At 43.1% G+C, this 22,815-nt stretch overlaps 1 pseudogene; it reads left to right on the top strand.

Annotated features, from left to right (window-relative positions):
* Nucleotides 1-552: 552 nt before the first annotated feature.
* LOC123405119 overlaps nucleotides 553-22,815 on the top strand; it is a 39,679-nt pseudogene continuing 17,416 nt past the window's right edge.

Genomic DNA, 22,815 nt, shown 5'->3' with positions numbered 1-22,815 from the left:
AGATCGAAAATGCATACAAATTGGTCCTTATCCAGAAAATATGGTCTAACTCTAGCGAAAATTTGTGTGGTGCCCTTTTGCAAAATCTTTTTGATAGATGCTTCATAAAATTCCTCTATTTTTAGTACTTGAAAACTATTTAAATCAATGACTTTTTGAACCAATGAGAAATCTTCCCACAGATTGATGACATGGCGTCCATTCATCCATCCATCCATATCTCTAACCACATCCATGATCCATCCATCCATCTATCTACAGGAAAAAAAAGATACCCCACCCGCAGCCCAAACACTAGCTCAAACCCCGTCGCACCCTTCCTCCTGATCCAATTGTCTCCCCTCCGCCAGAGCCACCACCTCCCCCACCTCGGATCCGGAGCCGCCAACCCAATCTTCTCCCAGATCCGGCGCCGCCGCACGCTCTCCTCCTCCTCCCAGATCCGGAGCAGCCACCTCTGCGCCCTCCTCAGACCTCCGTTGCGAGCCGTCCGTCACCACTCTCGTTGTCTCCCCAATCGATTGGGTTGGGTTGGGTTTCTGGGTGGACCCAATGATGGTGGACGCCGCACGCTGCCTCATTCTCATCCCACCATCTCCTCCTCCTCCTCCTCCTCCGCCGTCCTCCGGCTCCCCCGGATCGCCTGCCGCCGTCCGCCCTCCTACTCGGCCTCGCCGCTCGCCGTGTTCGCCTCCATGGACTCACCGCTCGAGGACTACCACACCAATGTCGGCATCTACCTCGCCGACCCCTCCCTCACCAAGGCACCCCTCCCCTCCCGCCTCACAGTCCCCATTGACAACCCTCCATGTCCCTCTCTCATTGAACGCTTCTCCCCTCCCGTAGATCTTCTCCGCGTCCAGGATCGACATCCCCACCGCGTGGCAGGTGCCTCAGGTACTAGTACTAAAACAACAGTCTGACGGCTAGTGAAACTCGTTGTTCGTCAGCCTAGTTATCAATTACTACTATCGTTGTTGCTGCATGCTGATACGCGTGATACCGGACCGTTGTTGATTTTCCGAGTGTTATGTGTCACCACAGGGTGGGATAGACCTAGGAGAAGAGCCGCGAGAAGCTGCCATGAGGGAATTGAGGGAAGAAACCGGTGTTAGATCCACCGAGATTGTCGCTGAGGTTAGTCGGCACTCGGCAGTCCTTCACTTTCTTCACATTTTCTTATAATCATGATTTACTTTCAAGCATAGCTGGAATGAATTGGTAAATTTCAACTGTCTTAAGTAGTGGTAAATCTCTAGTGTTTCTCCACCCAATATGCAGCTGGATGGATTTGTTTTCGTAACCAAAAGGTTTCTTGCTGATCGCTTCGCCTGTGTCCGTGTAGGCCCGCAATTGGTTGACATATGATTTCCCTGCGGATGTCAAAGACAAGTTGAATGCTAGGTGGTGAACAAACTGGAAGGGCCAGGCTCAGAAGTTGTAAGCCTACTGTGTTCCTTGTGCTAAGAATGATGCCTAGTAAGCACAATTTGTTGTTGGGTTTTATCTGTTTCAATGATAGTCCTACAAGAATCATTTTGATGCACAAGCATACCGATTGACACTTAACAAACAGAATAATGCCTTGCCCGAAGAGAGTTCGAGCTCGCAAGTGTGGCTCCCGCAATCGCCACTCACACCCTTACGGACGGACCCCAGATCGAGCTGGCACTCCCAGACCAGCGACGTCCGCAGCAGATCCGTGGCCATCTGGACCTCAATCTATGAGGACTCTGCGTTGCCGACCTCGGCGTCCTCGTCTTTGACGGCGCCGGCAGGCAGTTTGACTACTGCAGCCCGAACACCAGGTTCGTATGTTCGTTTCATCAATCTTCTTTTCCCAGAAATCTCATGGCACATCAAATGCTTTGGTCTCGTTATGATCATCGATGTATCTTTGCTGGCATCTTAATTTTCTATTGATTTCTTTCGTCCTTGGGCGGTCTTTCTTGGGGTGTGCACATGCAAAGTAGACACTATTTGCTGAGTGTTGTAGCAGCACTGTCACTGATCTGGTTGTGTATTAATCCCTTATTAACTAAATTTTAGTTCGTAGCCCAAGCTGAGAACAAATGTGTATTTTTTGGATAATAGAAGCTTAAAATATATCTAGCCTCTATCAGAAGTTAACCTTGTTATTGTGTAAAAGTGTTAATTTGTCACCACGTTGATGGGTTGATGCATGGTTGAATTATGTCATGTCACCCTAGTGTTAATGCACATGATGGAGCAAGTGTGGACATGCTGCAACTTGTTGTAGGTGTCATTGCTTTTGACAGGATTCAGTGAATTTGTATGTGAGTCCACTGTGTAGATGGCAGCTAGTATTCACTGAATTTGTATGTCAGTTTGCTATGTAACCAACAGCTAATAGAGTCGAGTTGGCCCTGACCATGTAATAAGGGGGTTGTGCATGTGTGGCCACTACTCAGTTGGAAAAGGACAAAAATAAAACATTTTTTATTTGACATTGGTTGCATGAAACCTATGTGTTCCTTTGTTCGTGCTGAAACGTCGCTCTGTTTTCTGCCCTGAGCGAGCAGTTTGTTTGGCTGCCGGCGAGGATGGTATATCACATAGAGTTTGGACCTAAGAAGATTGATGGTATATCACCAGGTCCGTATGGTCCGTGTTCTGGATTTTGTGGTGGCATGTGTGATTTCAATAGATTTGTGAAATCTGTTAAAAAATTCACACGCTACTGAACTGTTGTTGAATTATAGTTTCTTTATAACTGTGATTGTATCATATAGTTTCTTTGTATTTTTAGTTCTGCTCAACATTAAATTTTATATCTCACGGTACTGTTCTTACACTTTGCTGCACACTTGGATAGTATTGTTGTTAACTTAGCATTCTTATTAAAAGTATATTTTTCTAAGATCAAGTCTCACGGTAATCTTCTTGTTACAATGTATTTTTCTAAGATCATATCTCACGGTAATGTTCTTACACCCTGGTTTGCACTTGGTTATCAGAGTAATGTGGAGTAGCTTGTTTTGTATTATCTTACATGTCTGCTAATTATTGTGTCATTGACTCCTTCTTGTATTAGTGCTTAAATTCCTTCAGTAAAGCGAAAATCCAAGCGTCCAATAGAACACAACTACATTTACCTCTTGCATATTTAACATACAATGAAGAGAACACAACTTAACGATGACGGCTGGGGATTTTACCATTCATTCACAGCATCGTATGGAAAGTGTTGTTTGGAAATGTAATATATTCTGCATACTTGTCATTGCACTGAGTGACACAGATTTGACTAACATATTGAAGTCAGCTTTCAGCATTACACTTCTGCCGTGGAGCTGGCGCTTTTTTGTACTGATTTAATTCAATACATGGGAAATAATGATATTATGAATAGAACTGCACATGACCACAGCCGTTAAAATGACCTCAAGCCATTAAATCATTCTCCCAGCTCACAGGATCATCAGTTCATCACACAAGTTTACATAATACCTTTACTGTTCACAAGATAACAAGTTAAAATAATGTCCCAGAATAAAATAATATCCAGCTAATGCATTATAGTAAAACATAACAAATATTGCAGAAATCAGGATGTTGGAAATAGCATGGAAGTCATGTTCGGATGTATGCTTTTTATACTTAACCAATTTTATTATATTAACTAAGTTGAATTCCTTATCCTGATTGGTGTACATTCCCTTGATGGTAGAAGTAGTTGTTATAATTCGGAATTAAACAATTGGATTTTGATGTGGTTTGCTCGTGGTTCTCTCTTTTGATGATTCTTTCATACTTTTGTTCCTATTATACATTAGTTTAGCTTCAGCTTTGATTTATTAATATGTGTAGCCATTCTAATGGCCATCTATCATTTTCTGGTTTGGAGTTGGTCCTTTTTATTTCAGCGCTTTTGCTTACAACTCTGTTGCAAATTAATATATAGGGTTCTCAATTTGATTCTTCTGGTATGTGGTTTCAGGACTGCAGTTCTTTGTGTCATCACTTATTTCCAATATTAACAACAATTTCGTACCCCTCCAACACCATATTTCTTAAAGATAACATTATAAATTCTTGAAGTCTATTTACTTATAGACATGGGGTGTTCGGAAAGTTAATCTTATATATAGGTTCACTTGATCAGACCAAGAAATTCCATCTGAGCAGATATTTTACTGAATCAACTTTTAGTTAATACTTTCATGCAGGAGAGAACATATTGTACCACATCGCCAATATTTCCTTTTCCTTTCCTTATTTATTGTGCAACCCCCACGCAAGCTGATTAGCATGCTAACATTTCCTCATACATACATACAGATACAGGATCAGGATGGTGCGCACATGTCTTTTGCTGCCACAAGCTGAAAGGATAACATGTGGTTTGTGGTTCTCGATGCAGGAAGAATAAGGCGGTGCACAAGACGGCGACCACGGACGACAAGCGGCTGCAGAGCATGCTCAAGAGGGTGGGCGTCAACACCATCCCGGCCATCGAGGAGCTCAACATCTTCAAGGACGACCTCGTCATCCAGTTCCTCAACCCCAAAGATGAATTTTGTTTGCTGGTATGAGTTGTGTGCTCAAGCAAATCATTGTCGTAATTCTCAATTGTAGTAGTCCCTTCTATTGGCGTTTTACATCATTTGTATCACTATCAGTTAAGAAATGAATACGTGAAAGCAGTACGTCTTCATATCCAACTCCAAATAAGTGTTTCTCAGTTTGTTGATAATTTAGATGCCCCCACCCATGAATCATTCCAGGTGAAAATACTGAAGAGAGCTATGCATATATGGTTGAGTACAAGTTGGAGTTGCTTTATAATTAAGTGTCGGCAATATCGTTCAATACAAGTATTCCATGCTTATACTGTGCACTTTGACCTGTGTTTTATGCCTATTTGATTTGGTACACTAATTTTCCCCTTTTGCTGGATGCATCTGAGCTTAACCAGGTGCATTCATTCTTGTTCATCAAACTCAACTGGTCCTTTGGTGTTTGTGAAAAATCAAATATTGAAAATGCGTGAAATTAATGGGAGTACATGGTTATCACTGCGGGCAAAATACTGTTATCTCTTCTTCGGCATCTCCATGTAATAATCTTGTACTTAGAGTACATAGTTAGAGAGCTTGTTGAGAAGCTGAGTACACACACAGGCAGCTAGCAGGTCATATGCATGCATAAGCAGGCACACACAAACACGCACAACCAGCCTAGCTGTTTGTTGGTTCAGTTTAGATACATGGCGAACACCCAGTTCAGATACTGTAGGAAGGATTAAAGAAACACCAACATGCTTCTAAAATCTGTCTATTTGTTGCGGGCCTGACAACATGGAGCACCTGAAGAGGATAGCCGAGGAGATGCAGAAGCAGGTGGTTGTTGCAGGCGCCATCCAGCCCAAGGAGGAGAACGACTTGGAGTTTGGATGTATTATGTAAACCTGGAAGATGTATTATGTTAACCTGGGAGATGTATTATGTGATCCTGAGAGATGTATTGTGTTATCTAAACTTGGGAGATGTATTATGTGATGTTATATGATGGATGATTTTAATTCGACTTGGAGTTTTCTTGATTTGAATATGAAATAGTGTTGGATTTTATATTGGACAAATAATTAGGTTGAAAAGGCCCAACAAAAAGAAATGAAACCAAGTTCTGGAACAAAAAGATGCTGAATTCAAAAATGAAAAAGGCCAAAACTGAAACTGGACCAAATGTATTTGGCCACTAAAAGGCCAGGGCCCAAATTATAATGATACAAAATAATTCAGAAAAATATTAAAGTGGGTGTAAATAGGCTATGGCCCAAAAAGAAGCCCAATAAGAAATAACCCACCAAAATAAAATCAGCCCATGTGATCAATTGAAATGGGTTGGGCTGATTTCAACCATGACGTTTTGATTTCGTCGTAATTTTGCCACATAGGACTGGGTTTGATTTCCAACGACGATTTAGGATCGTCGTATAGGTTACGACGATCCAGGAATCGTCGTAAAAGTTACAACGATTTCGATCAAAACGTCGGTTCTATTCATTTGTGACGCTCTGTTTTCAACGCTTGGTTTTTCGTCGTGAGATCGTCGTAAATTAAAAACCGTGACGATGTAGCGACGGAAAAATAGCGTCGTGTATTAGCATATTCCTTGTAGTGGAGAATTGTATAGGAGGACATAATCACCTACATTGAACTCACGTTTTTGTATTCTTTTATCGTGCCATCTCTTAACCTTTTCCTTGAACAACTTGGCATTCTCATATGCCTGGGCCCTCCATTCATCTAATGAGCTGATATCAAACAACCGCTTCTCACCGGCAAGTTTGAAATCGAAATTAAGCTCTTTGATTGCCCAATAAGTATTGTGTTCTAGCTCAAGAGGTAAATGACAGGCCTTACCGTAAACTATTTTATACGGCGACATGCCCATGAGATTCTTATAAGCAGTCCTATAAGCCCATAGTGCATCGTCAAGTTTACTAGACCAATTCTTCCGAGATCTATTGACAGTCTTTTGTAATATCAAGTTGATCTCCCTATTACTCAACTCCACTTGACCATTAGACTGAGGATGATAAGGAGATGCAACTCTACGGTTGACATCATACTTAGCAAGCATCTTGCGGAAAACACCATGAATGAAGTGTGAACCGCCATCAGTCATCAGATATCTAGGGACTCCAAATCTTGGGAAAATCACTTCTTTAAGCATCTTAATAGAGGTGTGGTGATCAACATTTCTAGTGGGGATAGCTTCTATCCACTTAGTGACGTAATCCACAGCAACTAAGATGTGAGTGTACCCATTGGAACTCGGGAAGGGTCCCATATAATCAAAGCCCCAGGCATCAAACGGTTCAATGACAAGTGAATAGTTCATAGGCATTTCCTGATGTTTACTGATGTTCCCTATTCTTTGGCATTCGTCACAAGACAAGACAAACTTACGGGCATCCTTGAAGAGAGTGGGCCAATAGAAACCTGATTGCAATACCTTATGAGCAGTTCTACCTCTAGCATGGTGTCCTCCATAGGCTTCGGAAGGACACTTCTGCAGGATCTGTCCCTGTTCATGTTCAGGCACACAACGTCTAATAACACCATCTACTCCTTCCTTATAAAGGTGAGGTTCATCCCAAAAGTAGTGTCTCAAATCAAAGAAGAATTTCTTATTTTGCTGGTAGGTGAAACTGGGTGGTATGTATTTGGCTACGATATAATTTGCGTAATCAGCATACCACGGTGCACTATGTGATGTGCCCATGACATTTAGTTGCTCATCAGGAAAGCTGTCATCAATAGGTCGTGGGTCATCAAGGACATTCTCTATCCTGGACAAGTTATCTGCTACAGGGTTATCAGCACCCTTTCGGTCAACAACGTGCAAATCAAATTCCTGTAGGAGGAGAACCCATCTGATTAGCCTAGGCTTAGCGTCCTTCTTTTCCATAAGGTACTTAATAGCAGCATGATGAGAGTGAATAGTGACTTTGGAGTCAACTATCTAAGATCTGAAATTTTCACATGCAAACACGACTCCTAAAAACTCCTTTCCGTAGCGGCATAGTTTCTTTGGGCACTTTCTAGAGTTTTACTAGCGTAGTGAATAACATTCAACTTCTTGTCAACTCTTTGTCCTAGAACAGCACCGACAGCATAATCACTAACGTCGCACATGATTTCAAAGGGCAAGTTCCAGACAGGTGGTTGAACAATAGGTGCGGTTATCAAGGCCTTCGTAAGTATTTCGAAAGCTTCCTCATAATCCTCATCAGAAACAAAAGGAACATCCTTCTGCAAGAGCTTGGTAAGAGGCCTAGAAATCTTAGAGAAGTCTTTAATGAACCTTCTATAGAAACCAGCATGACCTAGGAAACTCCGTATACCTCCGATATCTGTGGGGCAAGGCAATTTCTCAATTGCATCAACCTTAGCCTTAACAACTTCAATGCCTCTTTCAGAAATTTTGTGTCCTAAGACGATGCCTTCATTAACAATGAAGTGGCACTTCTCCCAGTTCAGGACGAGGTTGGTATCTTTGCATCTCTGAGGCAATCGTCAAAGGAAGAACCATAAACGGAGAAATCATCCATGAAAACCTCAACAGTCTTTTCACAAAAGTCAGAGAATATAGCCATCATACATCTTTGAAAGGTGGCAGGTGCATTGCATAAGCCAAAAGGCATACGTCTATAAGCAAAGGTACAGAAGGGGCAGGTGAAAGTGGTTTTATCCTGATCAGATTGTGCAACAGGTATTTGCAAGAAACCTGAATAACCGTCTAGAAAGCAGAAGTGTGTGTGTTTAGATACCCTTTGTAGCATTTGGTCGATAAACGACAAAGGATAATGGTCTTTCCTGGTTGCCTTGTTCAGTTTCTGGAAGTCTATCACCATCCTATAGCAAGTAATAATCCTTTGTGGGATTAATTCATTCTTATCATTAGGAATGACGGTGATACCTCCCTTCTTAGGTACACAATGTACTGGGCTTACCCAATCACTATGAGCAACAGGATAAATGATTCCTGCTTCCAGAAGCTTTAATATTTCTTTACTCACGACCTCTTTCATCTTAGGATTTAATCTCCTTTGATGATCAACAACTGGTCTGAAGTCATGATCAGTTTTAATTTGTGCTGACATAGAGTGGGACAAATACCCTTAAGATCATCAAGAGTATATCCAATAGCCTCACGGTGCTACCTCAAAGTTTTAAGTAACTCCTTCTCTTCGTGATTCGAGAGGTGAACACTAATAATAACAGGATATATCTGCTTCTCATCAAGGTAGGCATACTTAAGAGTATCTGGTAACTATTTAAGCTCGAACACTGTATCACCCTTCTGTGGGGGAGGATCCCCAAGCAGTTCAACAGGCAGAGTATTCTTGAGAATAGGATATTGGTCTAAGACAATTTTATCTATCTCATCTCTTTCATCCATATGCATATCGTTTTCATGCTCAAGCAGATATTGCTCTAAAGGATCCGTAGGAGGTACGGCAATAGAGGTAAGAGCAATGATTTCATCCCTACCAGATGACTCTTTTTCATGGGGTTGTCTTCCAAACTTGGAGAAGTTAAATTCATGAGACACACCCTCGAAACTAACAATGACAGTCTGCTTAATGCAATCAATGTGAGCATTGACAGTGTTGAGAAAGGGTTTACCGAATATGATGGAACAAAAGCTATCTTGTGGAGTAGAAAGGACAAGGAAATCAGTAGGATACTTCGTCTTACCACACAGGACTTCTACGTCTCTCACAATTCCTAGAGGGCACATAATGTCTCTATTAGCTAGCGTAATAGTGACATCAATGGGTTCTAACCCAGCAGGTGCAATCTCATCTTTGATTTCATCATATAGGGAATGGGGTATTGCACTAACACTAGAACCCATATCACATAAACCATGATAATAGTGATCTCCTATCTTGAAAGAAACAACGGGCAAGCCAACTACAAGTCCTTATTTAACTTTCGCGTGAGGTTTAGAAATTCTAGCGGAGTCCTCACAGAATTTGATAACATGCCCGTCTATGTCTTTGGCTAAGAGATCTTTGATATAATAGCAACACTAGGTTCAACTCTAATTTCCTCACGGGTTGCAAGTGGTCTAATGTAACCCCTACGTATCACAGTTGGAGCTTTAGAATAATCCTTTTTCCTAGCATGGTATGGTGGTTTCTTAGCGTAGGCACAAGGAACAATAGGATCACTAAAGGCAATGACTTTCTCCTCAACTAGATTGGGTTTAGCTATGTTGGCTTCTATAGGGGGATGATATTTAAACCACTTCTCTTTGGGAAGATCAACATCAGCAGAAAAAGATTCACATAGAGAAGCTACTATCTCACAGTCAAGTCCATACTTAGCGCTGAAATCTCTAGAAGTGTTTGTTTCAACAAAAGATTTTACACAATCGAATTGGAAATTCATACCTGACTCCTTACCTTCTTAAAGCTCCCAATCTTCAGAGTTACATTTGATTCTTTCCAATAAATTCCACTTGTGGTCAATATCCTTCTTCATAAAAGAACCGGTACAAGAAGTGTCAAGCATGGTACGATCGTCGTGAGAAAGCCGAGCATAAAAGTTTTGAGTGATAATTTCTCTCGAGAGCTGATGATTGGGGCATGATATATCATTGATTTGAGCCTCCCCCAAGCTTGAGCTATGCTTTCCCTGTCACGAGGCTAAAAGTTATAAATATAATTCTGATCACGATGTACTAAATGCATAGGATAAAACTTTTGATGAAATTCCAATTTCAACCGATTGTAGTCCCATGATCCAGTATCACCACATAGCCTATACCATGTCAACGCCTTATCCTTAAAAGATAAAGGAAAGACTTTCTTCTTTACCTCATCCTTGGGCAAACCTGCAAGCTTAGATAAACCAGAAACTTCATCTACATAGATCAGTAGGTACCTCAGGTTGAGGAAAAACTCCTCGTGCTTCCGTTTCTGGTGAAGATACCCCGAACAAACTCCTTAAAGGAACAGTTTCCATAGTGACAAGTTACAATAAATTTCAGCATAGTATATAAATGTTTCCTTACCAAATTCCACTTACCAAAGGCGCTTCACTCCCCGGCAATGGCGCCAGAAAAGAGTCTTGATGACACACAAGTATAGGGGATCAATCATGGTCCTTCCGATAAGTAAGAGTGTCGAACCCAACGAGGAGCAGAAGGCTCTGATAAATTGTTTTCAGCAAGGTAATAACTGCAAGCACTGAAAGTAGCGGTAACAAGTGAGGGTGTAGCGAGGTGAAACGTAGCAAGTGAAAAGTAACAAGTAGTACCAACGGTGCAACAAAGTGGCCCAATCCCTTTTGTAGAAAGGGACAGGCCTGAACCAAGTCTTTTAAGAGGAAAAACGCTCCCGAGGACACACGTGAATTTCTGTCATGCTAGTTTCATCATGTTCATATGATTCGCGTTCTTTACTTTGATAGTTTGATATGTGGGTGGACCGGCGCTTGGGTACTTCCCTTACTTCGACAAGAATCCCACTTATGATTAACCCCTCTCGCAAGCATCTGCAACTACGAAAGAAGAATTAAGATAACGTCTAACCATAGCATTAAACTAGTGGATCCAAATCAGCCCCTTACGAAGCAACGCATAGACTAGGGTTTAAGCTTCTGTCACTCTAGCAACCCATCATGTACTTAAAACTCCCCAATGCCTTCCTCTAGGCCCAAATATGGTGAAGTGTTACGTAGTCGACGTTCACATAACACAACTAGAGGAAAAGATAACATACATCATATCAAAATACCGAACGAATACCAAATTCACATGACTATTATCAGCATGACTTATCCCATGTCCTGAGGAACAAAAGTAACTACTCACAAAGCATAATCTTAATCATGATCAGAGGTGTAATGAGTAGCATCAAGGATCTGAACATAAACTCTTCCACCAAGTAATCCAACTAGCATCAACTACAAAGAGTAATCAAAACTACTAGCAACCTTACAAGTACCAATCGGAGTCGCGAGACGGAGATTGGTTAAAAGAGATGAACTAGGGTTTGGAGAGGAGATGGTGCTAATGAAAATGTTGATGGAGATGACTCCCCTCCGATGAGAGGAGTGTTGGTGATGACGATGGCGACGATTTCCCCCTCCGGGAGGGAAGTTTAGCCGGCAGGATCGTCCAGCCGGAGCTCTAGATTGGATCTGTTCAAGTTCCGCGTCGTGGCGGCGTAGAATCCATGAAAAAGCTCCTCCCAGATTTTTTTGGAACGAAACCCTTCATATAGAAAAAGAGGGGGGCCAGTGGGCCGTCAGAGAGCCCATAAGCCCTGTAGCCGCCACCAGGTGCGTGGCGGCTACTAGGCTTGTGGGGCCCTGGTAGCTCCCGTCTGGTACTTCTTTCGCCCAGTATTTTTTATATATTCCCAAAAAATCCCACGTTAATTTCAGGGCAATTAGAGTTGTGCATAATAGAGGAGTCAGACTTGCTCCTTTTCCAGTCCAGAATTCCAGCTGCCGATATTCTCCCTCTTCAAACAAACCTTGCAAAATAAGAGAGAAAAGGCATAAGTATGGTACCACAAGGTAAGGTAACATCCCAAAAAGCGATAAATATCAACATGAAAGCATGATGCAAAATGGACGTATCAGTTGCATGGACGTAATAAAACTGACAAACTTGATTAGCGGATGAATATCGATGATGAATTATATATTTATTTCTTGTGTGCCCATAGGTAGCTAGGGAACATGAGTGATCGTTCTTGGATGTACACCGGTCACCCTAGTCAGAAATACATGACCAATGAATGGTTAACAAAAACCAGGGGGTTTGTGAGAGCCGCATTTGCAAATGGCTAGCAAAAAACATGGTGCCCCTATCCCAACTACGACAACTGGAAAAAGTAGACAGAGTTTGAAATGGGTAAACACCTACAGAAGTGGTGTTTTACGCCTAATTATACGGTGTGGACTTTTCATGGTGAGTCTGACCAACGTGCTAGAGCTGAGGTTATCTGTTGTCGCACCAACGAGCATGGCACGGGACCGAATACATGGTGCAAGACTTTGATGATGCTCGGGATTCGGACGATGAGATGGATGAATCTGCAAAGGCCTTCTATGAAATGTTGGAGTCTTCAAAACGTCCTCTCCACGAGCAGACTGAGCTTTGTCAGCTGGATGCCATCGCGCAAGTAATGGCTCTGAAGGCTCAATTCAACCAAGGGAGAGAATGCTACGACGCGATGATGATGATATTTGGACGCTTTCTACCCAAAGGCCATGTACCGCCTGCAAACATGTACCAGTCAGAGAAAATACTCCGTGTACTTAAGATGCCCTATGAGAAGATACATGCCTGTGAGAATGGATCTGTCTTATTTAGGATTGAGAATGCGACCTTGAACTATCGCCCCATTTGCAATTCTTCCAGGTATATTGTGGTAGACAACGGTATGGGTGAGAAGAATTAGACAAAAATCCCCATTAGTGTTCTTCGGTATCTGCCAATCGTACCAAGACTTCAACGTCTTTTCATGGTAGAAGAGACGGCCAGACAGATGACATGGCACAAATTGGGCAAAAGAACCGAACTAGATGCGGATGGGAACAAGATGTTGGTACACACTTCAGATGGTTTCCGTGGAGGCACTTCGATGTATTACATAAGGATAAATTGGAAGATCCAAGGCATCCTAGAGTTGCCATCAGCACGGATGGGTTCAATGTGTATGATATGACGGCAGCACAATACAGTTGTTGGCCTGTATTTGTCATTCCACTCAGTTTGCCACCCGGAGAGATTATGAAAAGAAAGAACATTTTCCTGACGTTGATAATTCCAGGGCCCAACTATCCGGGGAAGAATATGAATGTGTACATGCAGCCGCTTAAGGATGAGTTGCGAGAAGCCTGGGATAATGGGATCAAGACCTACGATGCGGCTACCAAAACAAATTTCAAAATGCATGTGTGGTACATGTACTCGACGCATGATTATCTGGGGTTTGCGCTATTCGCTGGCTGGTGTGTGCATGGAAGGTTCCCGTGCACCACATGCAAGGCAACTCTTCAGTTCCGTTGGCTGCAGGCTGGTCGCAAGTTTTCTTGCTTCGACATGCATGGACAATTCATGGATCCTGACCATAAGTTCAGAAAAGACAAGAAGAATTTCATCAAAGGTAGAGTTGTCAAAAACAATGCACCATCTGCATTGACAGGCCAATAGACCCTTGATCAGTTAAACGCTCTCGAGCCTGGTCCTTTTCGTCCAGGATACTTCAAAGGGTATAATACGGAACACGCGTGGACTCACAAGTCATGCTTATGGGATCTGCCTTAGTTCAAAGACTCCTTTGACCACACAACATCGACGTGATGCACACTGAAAAGAATATTGTGGAGGCCATTTTTGGTACATTGTTCGGCATAGAGGGGAAGTCAAAAGATAATCCTAAGGCTAGAATCGACTTGGGTGAGGGGGCTACCGTCTACCAGCGTAGTTGTTCGGGGCTCCCGCTCGTGCGAGCGACGCGCGACCAGAGGTGGTCGATTAAGCCAAATGGGGACAAGAAAGTTAATTTACTCTTATTTAACCTTTTCGCTTCACGTTTTCTCAAATATCTAATGTTTTGGCTTTAATTTGTCATACTACAGGGATTGGATTGTTGCCAAGGGTGTCCGCAAGCCCAACAGCGTCCTTGGTGTGCTTTCCCGTCAAAACTTCCCAGGGTTTGTTACGTTGCCCGGTCGTGAGCGAGAGATAGGAATGACCTGGGAGCACTACTTGGCTGCCCCAGCCCCGCCGAAGGTGGAGATCGACGGTGGTTTGTGCCACACGAGGGCCAACATGGTGATCCGACAGTTCTGGGTAATTTGTCCTTTACACAATTATAAATCAACCATAGATAGTTATTGTACTAATCGGTGTTTTCTCGTTTGCAGACCTACCACAGGTGTGAGGAGGGATACAAGGAGGACGCGACAAAGGTTATCGAAACCGAATGTCGCCGCCTACTTCAAAACTTTCGGCACGAGGCTCGGGTGCAGGCTGCTAGAGACTACTATGCCTCGCGGTGTATTAGGAAGGACAAGGCGAAGTGTCGTGATTCTAAGATGGAGACGGAGCATTACATGAAGGTAATTACATATTATTAAGGCTTTGTAGTTAGTTTCCTTGATTTGGTTCTTACGCGCTCAAATTTCTCTTTATTAACTTAGGTGCCCCCGAGATGGTGTGTGGATAAGATGGATTGTTGGGAGGCCTTGGTGGATCAGTGGTGCTCCGAAACGTTGGAGGCCAGCCACAACAACGCCAACGAGAGGCGTGGCAAAATGGTTGGTGTGCCAGACCATCAAGGGAGCGTCAACTTAATCCAATTTCGCGAGAACTGGGTATATGTTTTGCTTCATGCCTCATGCAATTCATTCTTAATGCTATCTTGAGCCCTTTACTAATACAATTTTCCTCTCTCTCTCTTTTAGGCGCGTCACAATAAGACGGAGGTGCCAGAGATGTACGACCTGTATGCGATGGCCCATACTGCCTCATATAAGAAGGTCAAGGCATTATTTGAGTCTGACCTCGAGCATCCAGAAAACTTCACCAACATCTCCTTTCACCACAAGCTCGTGAAGTATAGAGATCACGGGAAGGCGAGGAAAGGGGAGGACTTTAACCCTAACGAGGGGCCTATTGCTCTAGAGCTGGTGATGATAGCTGGCAACGGGAGGCCCCATGGGTCGATCGCCATTGGAGACGGCCTTATACGTTGTCCTAGCACTCTCCGGAAGATAAAGGCACGCCAAACGAGCTACTGTCCTAAGATAACACCTCATCCACGGCCAGTCGAGCTCGCCATCGAGGTTAGTTTAATGGACTCAACTATCTTTCCGCATTAAGTTGTGTGTTGGAACCAATATGATTACAATGCTAACAATCAGTTGTGTTGCAGGCTTCTATTCTGAAAGAGAGAGAGGCAAGGCAGGCGGTTTTGGCGGAGAAGGATAAGGAGATGAAGCAGCTGGAGGAGAGGACGACTGCGTTGGTGGAGGTGGAGAGGGCACGGAATGATGCTTCTAACAGGGCCATATATGAGCTCTTCGTTGTAAGTTTCTTCTTCATATTATTTCAAATCTTGCATTTTAATGTTCGTTTCATTAATAACTAAAAAGTTTGACTTGTCGAAACCAAATGTACAGTCTATGTGTGAGAAGGCCCGCCAAGTCCCTCCGGCGATGCCAGTCATTCACATGACGGGGACGGTGAGTTTCATTTCAATGTAGTGATCTTAAGAGTGTCCTCATGCTAACGACATATTGCAAACGATGTTTGGTGTAGAATATCTCCCGAAACTCATCGCACGACCCTTCTACAGTGGAGCCTTCTCTAGGGCAGCCTTCTCTAGGTGAAACAAGCCAGAGCCACCGTGCTTCACCGCTGTGATGACGATAATGGTATGTTATCCTCCTTATTCTTCTCTCCTCCTTCTTTTCCTTCTTCTTCTCCTTCTTCTTTTCATCTTCTTCTCCTCTTCCTTAACCTTCTTCTTCTCCTCCTCCTCCTCCTCCTTCTTCTTCTTTTTCTTCTTCTTCTTCTTCTCTTCTTGCTTCTTCTCTTTCTTCTTCTACGTAGCTTATTTTCCCCAACATAGACATAGACATAGTTAGCTAATTGTCCTCCAAAATGACATAATTAGCTTAGTTAGGTAAAAACATCATCAGAACCTTGGTTAGCTCATTAAAATGACTAATTTAGCTCCAAAATGACATAATAAGCTCATAATGGCCAATTTAATAAACAGTGACCTATACTTACCTAATTATCCTCCAAAATGACATAATTAGCTCCAAAAAGGCATAACTAGCTAATTTAACTCGAAGAAGAGGATAAGAGGAGAAGAAAGAGGAAAAATGAAAAAGAAGGAAGAAGAAGAAGAAGAGAAGAAGAAGAGAAGAAGAAGGAGAAGGAGAAGAAGGAGAAGGAGCTAGCCCCCTCCTTCTTCTTCTTTTCCTTCTTTTCTTCTTCTTCTCCTCTTCCTTCTCCTTCTCCTTCTCCTCCTCGTCCTCCTCCTTCTTCTTTTTCTTCTCCTTCTTCTTCTCTTCTTGCTTCTTCACTTAATTGGCTCATGAATATTATATACTTAGCTTGGCTTCCACCTAAATGACATAATTAGCCAATTTAGCTCCAAAAATGGCTTAATAATCATTGTTGGCTCCAAAATGACATATTTTTCCCAAGTTAGCTCTAGAATGGCCTATACTTAGCTTGGCTTCCACCTAAATGACATAATTAGCTTAGTTAGCTCCAAAATGGCCTATTTAATAAAAAACGACATATACTTAGCTAATTATCCTCCAAACTTACATAATCAGCTCCAACAAGGCATAATTAGCTAATTTAGCCCGAAGAAGGGGACAAGAGGAGAAGAAAGAGGAAAAATGAAAAGAGGGAAGAAGAAGAAGAAGAGAAGAAGAAGAGAAGAAGAAGGAGAAGGAGAAGGAGGAAGAAGAAGGAGAAGAAGGAGAAGGAAGAGAGAAGCTCCTTATCCTTCTTCTCCGCCTTCTTCTCCTTCTTCTCGTCCTTCTTCTTTTATTCTTCTTCTCCTCTTCCTTCTCCTTCTCCTCCTCCTTCTCTTCCTCCGCCTCCTCCTTCTTCTTCTTCTTTTTCTTCTCCTTCTTCTTGTCTTCTTGCTTCTTCTATTTCTTCTTCTACGTAGGTTATTTTCCCAACAAAGACATACTTAGCTAAGTATCCTCCAAAATGACATAATTAGCATAGTTAGGTAAAAACATCATAAGAACCTTGGTTAGCTCATTAAAATGACTAATTTAGCTCCAAAATGACATAATAAGGTAAAAATGGATTCATAATCATAGTTGGCTACAAAATGTCATATTTTATCCAAGTTAGCTCTAGAATGACCTATACTTAGCTAAGTTCTCTCCTAAATGACATAATAAGGCTATGTAGCTCCAAGATGACCTATTCCACCTAACTTAGCTATTAAATGGCCTATACTTAGCTAAGTTCTCTCCGAAATAACCTATATATACTTCTTCATCTAGTATTCTTCTTCTAACTTTCTTATTTGTCATTTTGCATATTACATTCACTTCACGGGAAGCTTGGATTATGTTGATGGAATGCTTGAATATGATGTCTTGTACCATGGCTTCACGGAAGCTTGTATTGAAACTATTGTAGTATATGGATATATATGAAACTTTATATGCATGGATGGAACTGGTGTGATATATGGTTTGGTACGGATGCAACTTGCATAATACGTATGTACTATGGATGAAAGTTATTTTAATATGGTTATGAGTACGGAAACAAATTTATTTCTGTCAAATATATATATATCCTGATTATTGTGAAAATTGCTGGATATAATAGAAAATAAAATAAACAAGGGTTGTTTTGAGCCTTTGCCATGAGGGGGCAGACGACAAAGGACTTAGGGCTGACGACAAAGGGGTGAGGGCTGACGGCAAAGGGGGGGGCTGGGTGAAAAGGTGGAGGGAGAGGGGCTGCGTGCCCCCTTTGCCATCAGCCCCCTCATGTCATAGGGAGGAGGGCAGACGACAAAGAGGGGAGCGAGAGAGGGGCTGGGAGTTCCCTTTGCTGTGAGCCCCCTCATGGCAAAGGGAGGAGGGCAGACGGCAAAGGGGGGAGGGCAGACGGCAAAGGGGGAGAGAGAGGGGCTGGGTGCCCCCTTTGCCATGAGGGGGCTGACGGCAAAGGGATTAGGGTAGACGGCAAAGAGGAGAGGCCTGCTGTTAACAATTGACGGGACCGTCTGTGGATGTGCCATCCCATTTTATTTGCCGTCTGTCCCCTCATGGCAAAGATTCTTTGCCATCCGCCTTACAAAAGCAGACGGCAAATAACCTCTTCACCGGATATTTTTTTGCCGTCTACTTTGACGTCAGCTGACGGACGGCAAAGCCTTTGCCGTCTGGGGTTCCCCCCTTTGCCGTCATCCATGGCAGATGGCAAATTCTCAGATTCCTGTAGTGCATGTGCTAAAAAGTTGAGAGGGTTACGACAAAAACTGGATGCATTTTGTGTACAAAACAGACAATCTCTCTCGAAGTATCAGGGTTTCGAACAAGAACTCATATGTTACAAAGGGATTTCATTTTTTTGAACTTATTTGAACTCCATACATTTTGTGTGTTCAAAATGCACCATTCAACGGCACATCACAAATTTTCAACAATTTCTGACTTCATTTGGTACTTTTCGTGCATTTTTTGAGCTAGTTGACCCTGAAATTGAAATGCACTAGAGATGAACTATGAAAATGTTGAAATTTGGCATGGTATAATAATTTCACCCACATAGCATGTGCTAAAAAGTTGAGAGGGTTACGACAAAAACTGAATGCACTTCATGTACAAAATGGAAAATCTCTCTCGAAGTATGAGGGTTTCGAACGAGAACTCATCTGTTACAAAGAGATTTCATTTTTTGAACTTATTTGAACTTCATACTTTTTGTGTTCAAAATGCACCATTCAAAGGCACATCACAAATTTTCAACAATTTCTGACTTCATTTGGTATTTTTCGTGCCTCTACTTATTTTTTTGAGCTAGTTAACCGTGAAATTGAAAAGCACTACAAATGAACTCTGAAAATGTTGAAAGTTGGCATGGTATCATCATTTCACCCACATAGCATGTGCTAAAAAGCTGAGAGGGTTACGACAAAAACTAGATGCACTTCGCGTACAAAAGGACAATCTCTCTCGAAGTTTTAGGGTTTCGATCGAGAACTCATCTGTTACAAAGGGATTTCATTTTTTGAACTTATTTGAACTACATACTTTTTGTGTGTTAAAAATGCGCCATTCAAAGGCACATCACAAATTTTCAACAATTTCTGACTTCATTTGGTATTTTCCGTGCATTTACTTATTTGTTTTTAGCTAGTTGACCCTGAAATTGAAAAGCACTACAAATGAACTCTAAAAATGTTGAAAGTTGGCATGGTATAATTATTTCACCGACATAGCATGTGCTAAAAAGTTGAGAGGGTTGCGACAAAAACTTGATGCACTTCGTATACAAAACAGACAATCTCTCTCGAAGTATGAGGGTTTCGAACGAGAACTCATCTGTTACAAAAGGGTTTCATTTTTTTGAATTTATTTTGACTCCATACTTTTTGTGTGTTCAAAATGCACCATGAAAAGGCACATCATAAATTTACAACAATTTCTGACTTCATTTGGTATTTTTCGTGCATCTACTTTTTTTTTTGAGCTACACTACTAGAAAAAAGCCTATAGCTAATATGGACATTAATGGCGCACCATGAATGTGGTGCGCCACTGCTATATAGCAGTTGTGTACCACCTACTGGTGCGCCATTAGTGTCCATATTACTAATGGCGCACCATGTGTCCGGTGCGCCATTACTATATTTGACCAGGCCCCCCACCCTTTCCTCCACTTACCAGTGGCGCACCATGGGAAGTGCGCCATTACTAGTTTTAACTAGTAATTGCGCACCACGTCCACGGTGCACCTCTACTAATATTTTTTCAGTTTTTTTTAAACTACTAATGGCATTCTTACCTGGTGCACCATTAGTAACCCTGGTTACTAATGGCGCATTGTTCCTGGGTGCGCCATTGGTAACCTTGGAGGAGTAGATATTTCTGACAGCCCACTTCACACTCACTTTCCCCCCACTTCATTCTCTCCACCACTTCACACTCACTAGTCTCGGCTGCCTCCTCCTCCTCACCTCATTTGCACCATATATTCACCCAAATTAAGTGGTTAAATTTCCTTTTTTTGATTGGTAATTAAGGGGAAACCTTTCTTTATGTTCTAGATCTACTTTTTGTCCCTCCAACACGTGTACACACTTTTTATGACCTAGATATACGTATGTTTGTGGTGTTGGATATGTTTGTGTTTGTAGGTACCGGTATTTGAAATGCGATAGTTGCCAATATTTTGCCGGAATGTTGATTCATTTCCGTTTCAGCGAGAATTTGGCACTATGCATTCTTTTTGGTCTTATTTTTAGGCAAAGTCATGCCAAAAAAAATTTTGGTTCTAACATATCGTTTTCTCTACCCCGCAGGCGACCATGGTCTGCACGATGACCGAAGGCATCGTGAATAGGTTTTTGAGCTCCGCGAAGGCCGAGATGCTTCAAAAGAACGAGACGGAGATAAGATGTCCGTGTCGAAGATGCAAGCTGAAGAGCCTTATGGACCCGGATTCCTGACAGGTGCGGTACCACCTACTCATGCATGGTTTCATGGATGGCTATCGGTAGCAAGGTGATGAAGATGATTATGAAGTCGTCCATGGTGGCCGGGCAAGAAAAAAGGAAGGGTTGCAAGACAATAGTGGCGAGGGCGGGCGAGAAGACGAAGAATCTCCAGGACATGATCACGAAGTAGATGCAGGACACAGTCATCATGTACAAGATGTCGGACATGATGATGAGGAAGATCAAGACAAAGGGCATGATCATGAAGATGAAGATGTCGGAGCACACGACGATGGACCATCAATAGGCTGGTTGCAGGACCATCATATTCAAGAGGTGCTTCTCAAGTAAACGGGTAACGCAAGAGCTGCCGCCCAAGAGAAAGCCAAGCTGGATCAACTGGAGATAGACGCGGTTACTCCATTATATGAAGGATGTAGGCCCAAGGATACCCGCCTGAAAGTAACGCTCATGGCTCTGGAGATGAAGGTAAAACGCAAAATGACCGACACATGCTTCGACGAGAACATGTCATTCTGGCACGAACGTCTTCCCATGGGGAACAAGTGCCCAAACAGTTTCGAGGAGGCGAAGAAAATCATGTGTCCTCTGGATTTACCACACGTGAAATACCACGTGTGCATAAATGATTGCATCATTTATCGAGACGAGCACGCGGAGTCTACCATATGTCCGGTGTGCGGCGTTACTCGATACAAGAAGAGGAAGAAAGCTCCTTGAAAAGTGGTGTGGTACTTTCCGATCACTCCTCGTCTGCAGCGGTATTTCGTGGACCATAAGGAAGCACAGCTCCTGCGTTGGCACCCGGAGAGTTGGGAGAAGAAGCGAGAAGATGAAGGAAATGATCCAGAGATAAATAAAAAAGACAAGATGCTGAGTCACACTAAGGATGCGATCTAGTGGCAAGCGTTGAACTTCGAACACCTAGAATTTGGGGGCGATCCAAGGAACATCATGTTGGGCGCGAGCACCGATGGAGTCTGCCCGTTTGGCAACCAGAGAAGCACACATAGCACCTGGCCTGTTTTTGTGCGGATGTACAACATTCCCCCTGGATGTGCATGAAGAGGAAGTACATTCACATGAGTATGCTAATTGAAGGACTGAAACATCCAGGGAACAACATCAATCTCTATCTGGAGCTGCTGAAAGAGTACCTAGACACGCTGTGGAAAACGCCAACCAATACATGGGATGCCGCAGCGAAACAATATTACCCTATGAGAGCCGCACTCCTCACGACGGTGCATGACTATCTCGGTTACGGATATGTCACGGGGCAGGTGGTCCACGGATTTTGTGCATGCGCCAGGTGCATGGATGGCACAACATATCGCCAGCTAGATAGAGATCCCGGGTCTTCGAAAACCATGTTCATGGGACATCGAAGGTGGCTTCGCGACGATGAGGCATGGAGAAAACGCAAGGATCTGTACGATGGTGAAACCGAACCCCGAAGAGCCCCACGTACGAGGAGCGGCGAGGAACCGCAAGGAATACACCCCCGCATAATTAGCTCCATATGGTTGCATTCTAATTAATGAAGGCAAATTTCTAAATGGTTCACGTTCCTTCCGTGGGAAACTGAAAGCAGTAGCGCGGAGTCTCCGAGCTCCCCGTCTGCACCTTGAGACAGAACTTTAAATAGGGCGTTGAACGTATTGAAACACAAGGAAAAGTTCAGTAAGCCGTCGTCAGCTGGTCGTGTGGCCAGCGAAGGCTTGTCCACAAAATGGTTGGAATACTATAAGGTTGGGCGAAAGGACAAAAAGACCAGCTCGGAAAACCAGGAGCGCGAGGTTAAAGAACTCAAGGCACAAGTGGCGCAGATTCCAGAGATAGTCCAAAAGCAAGTGCGAGATCAACTTGGAGCGACGATCACCGCCATTATGCCTTCCTTGCTTGAGGGGCTGCGGGGTTGGATTGCGAGCCGCCAGCAGGGGCCGCCCCCGATTCCCAGCTTCACGGGCAGCAACTCGCACAACGCGCCGGCATCGGTGTCTCCGGCGGAGGCGACATTGCAGGTGCCTCCGGCGTCGGCGCCGGTATTGGAGGTTAATACACCCGTG

The sequence above is a fragment of the Hordeum vulgare genome, chromosome 6H, assembly GCF_904849725.1.
Source record: "Hordeum vulgare subsp. vulgare chromosome 6H, MorexV3_pseudomolecules_assembly, whole genome shotgun sequence".
NCBI lineage: Eukaryota > Viridiplantae > Streptophyta > Magnoliopsida > Poales > Poaceae > Hordeum > Hordeum vulgare.
This window is presented reverse-complemented; position numbering and strand designations above follow the sequence as displayed.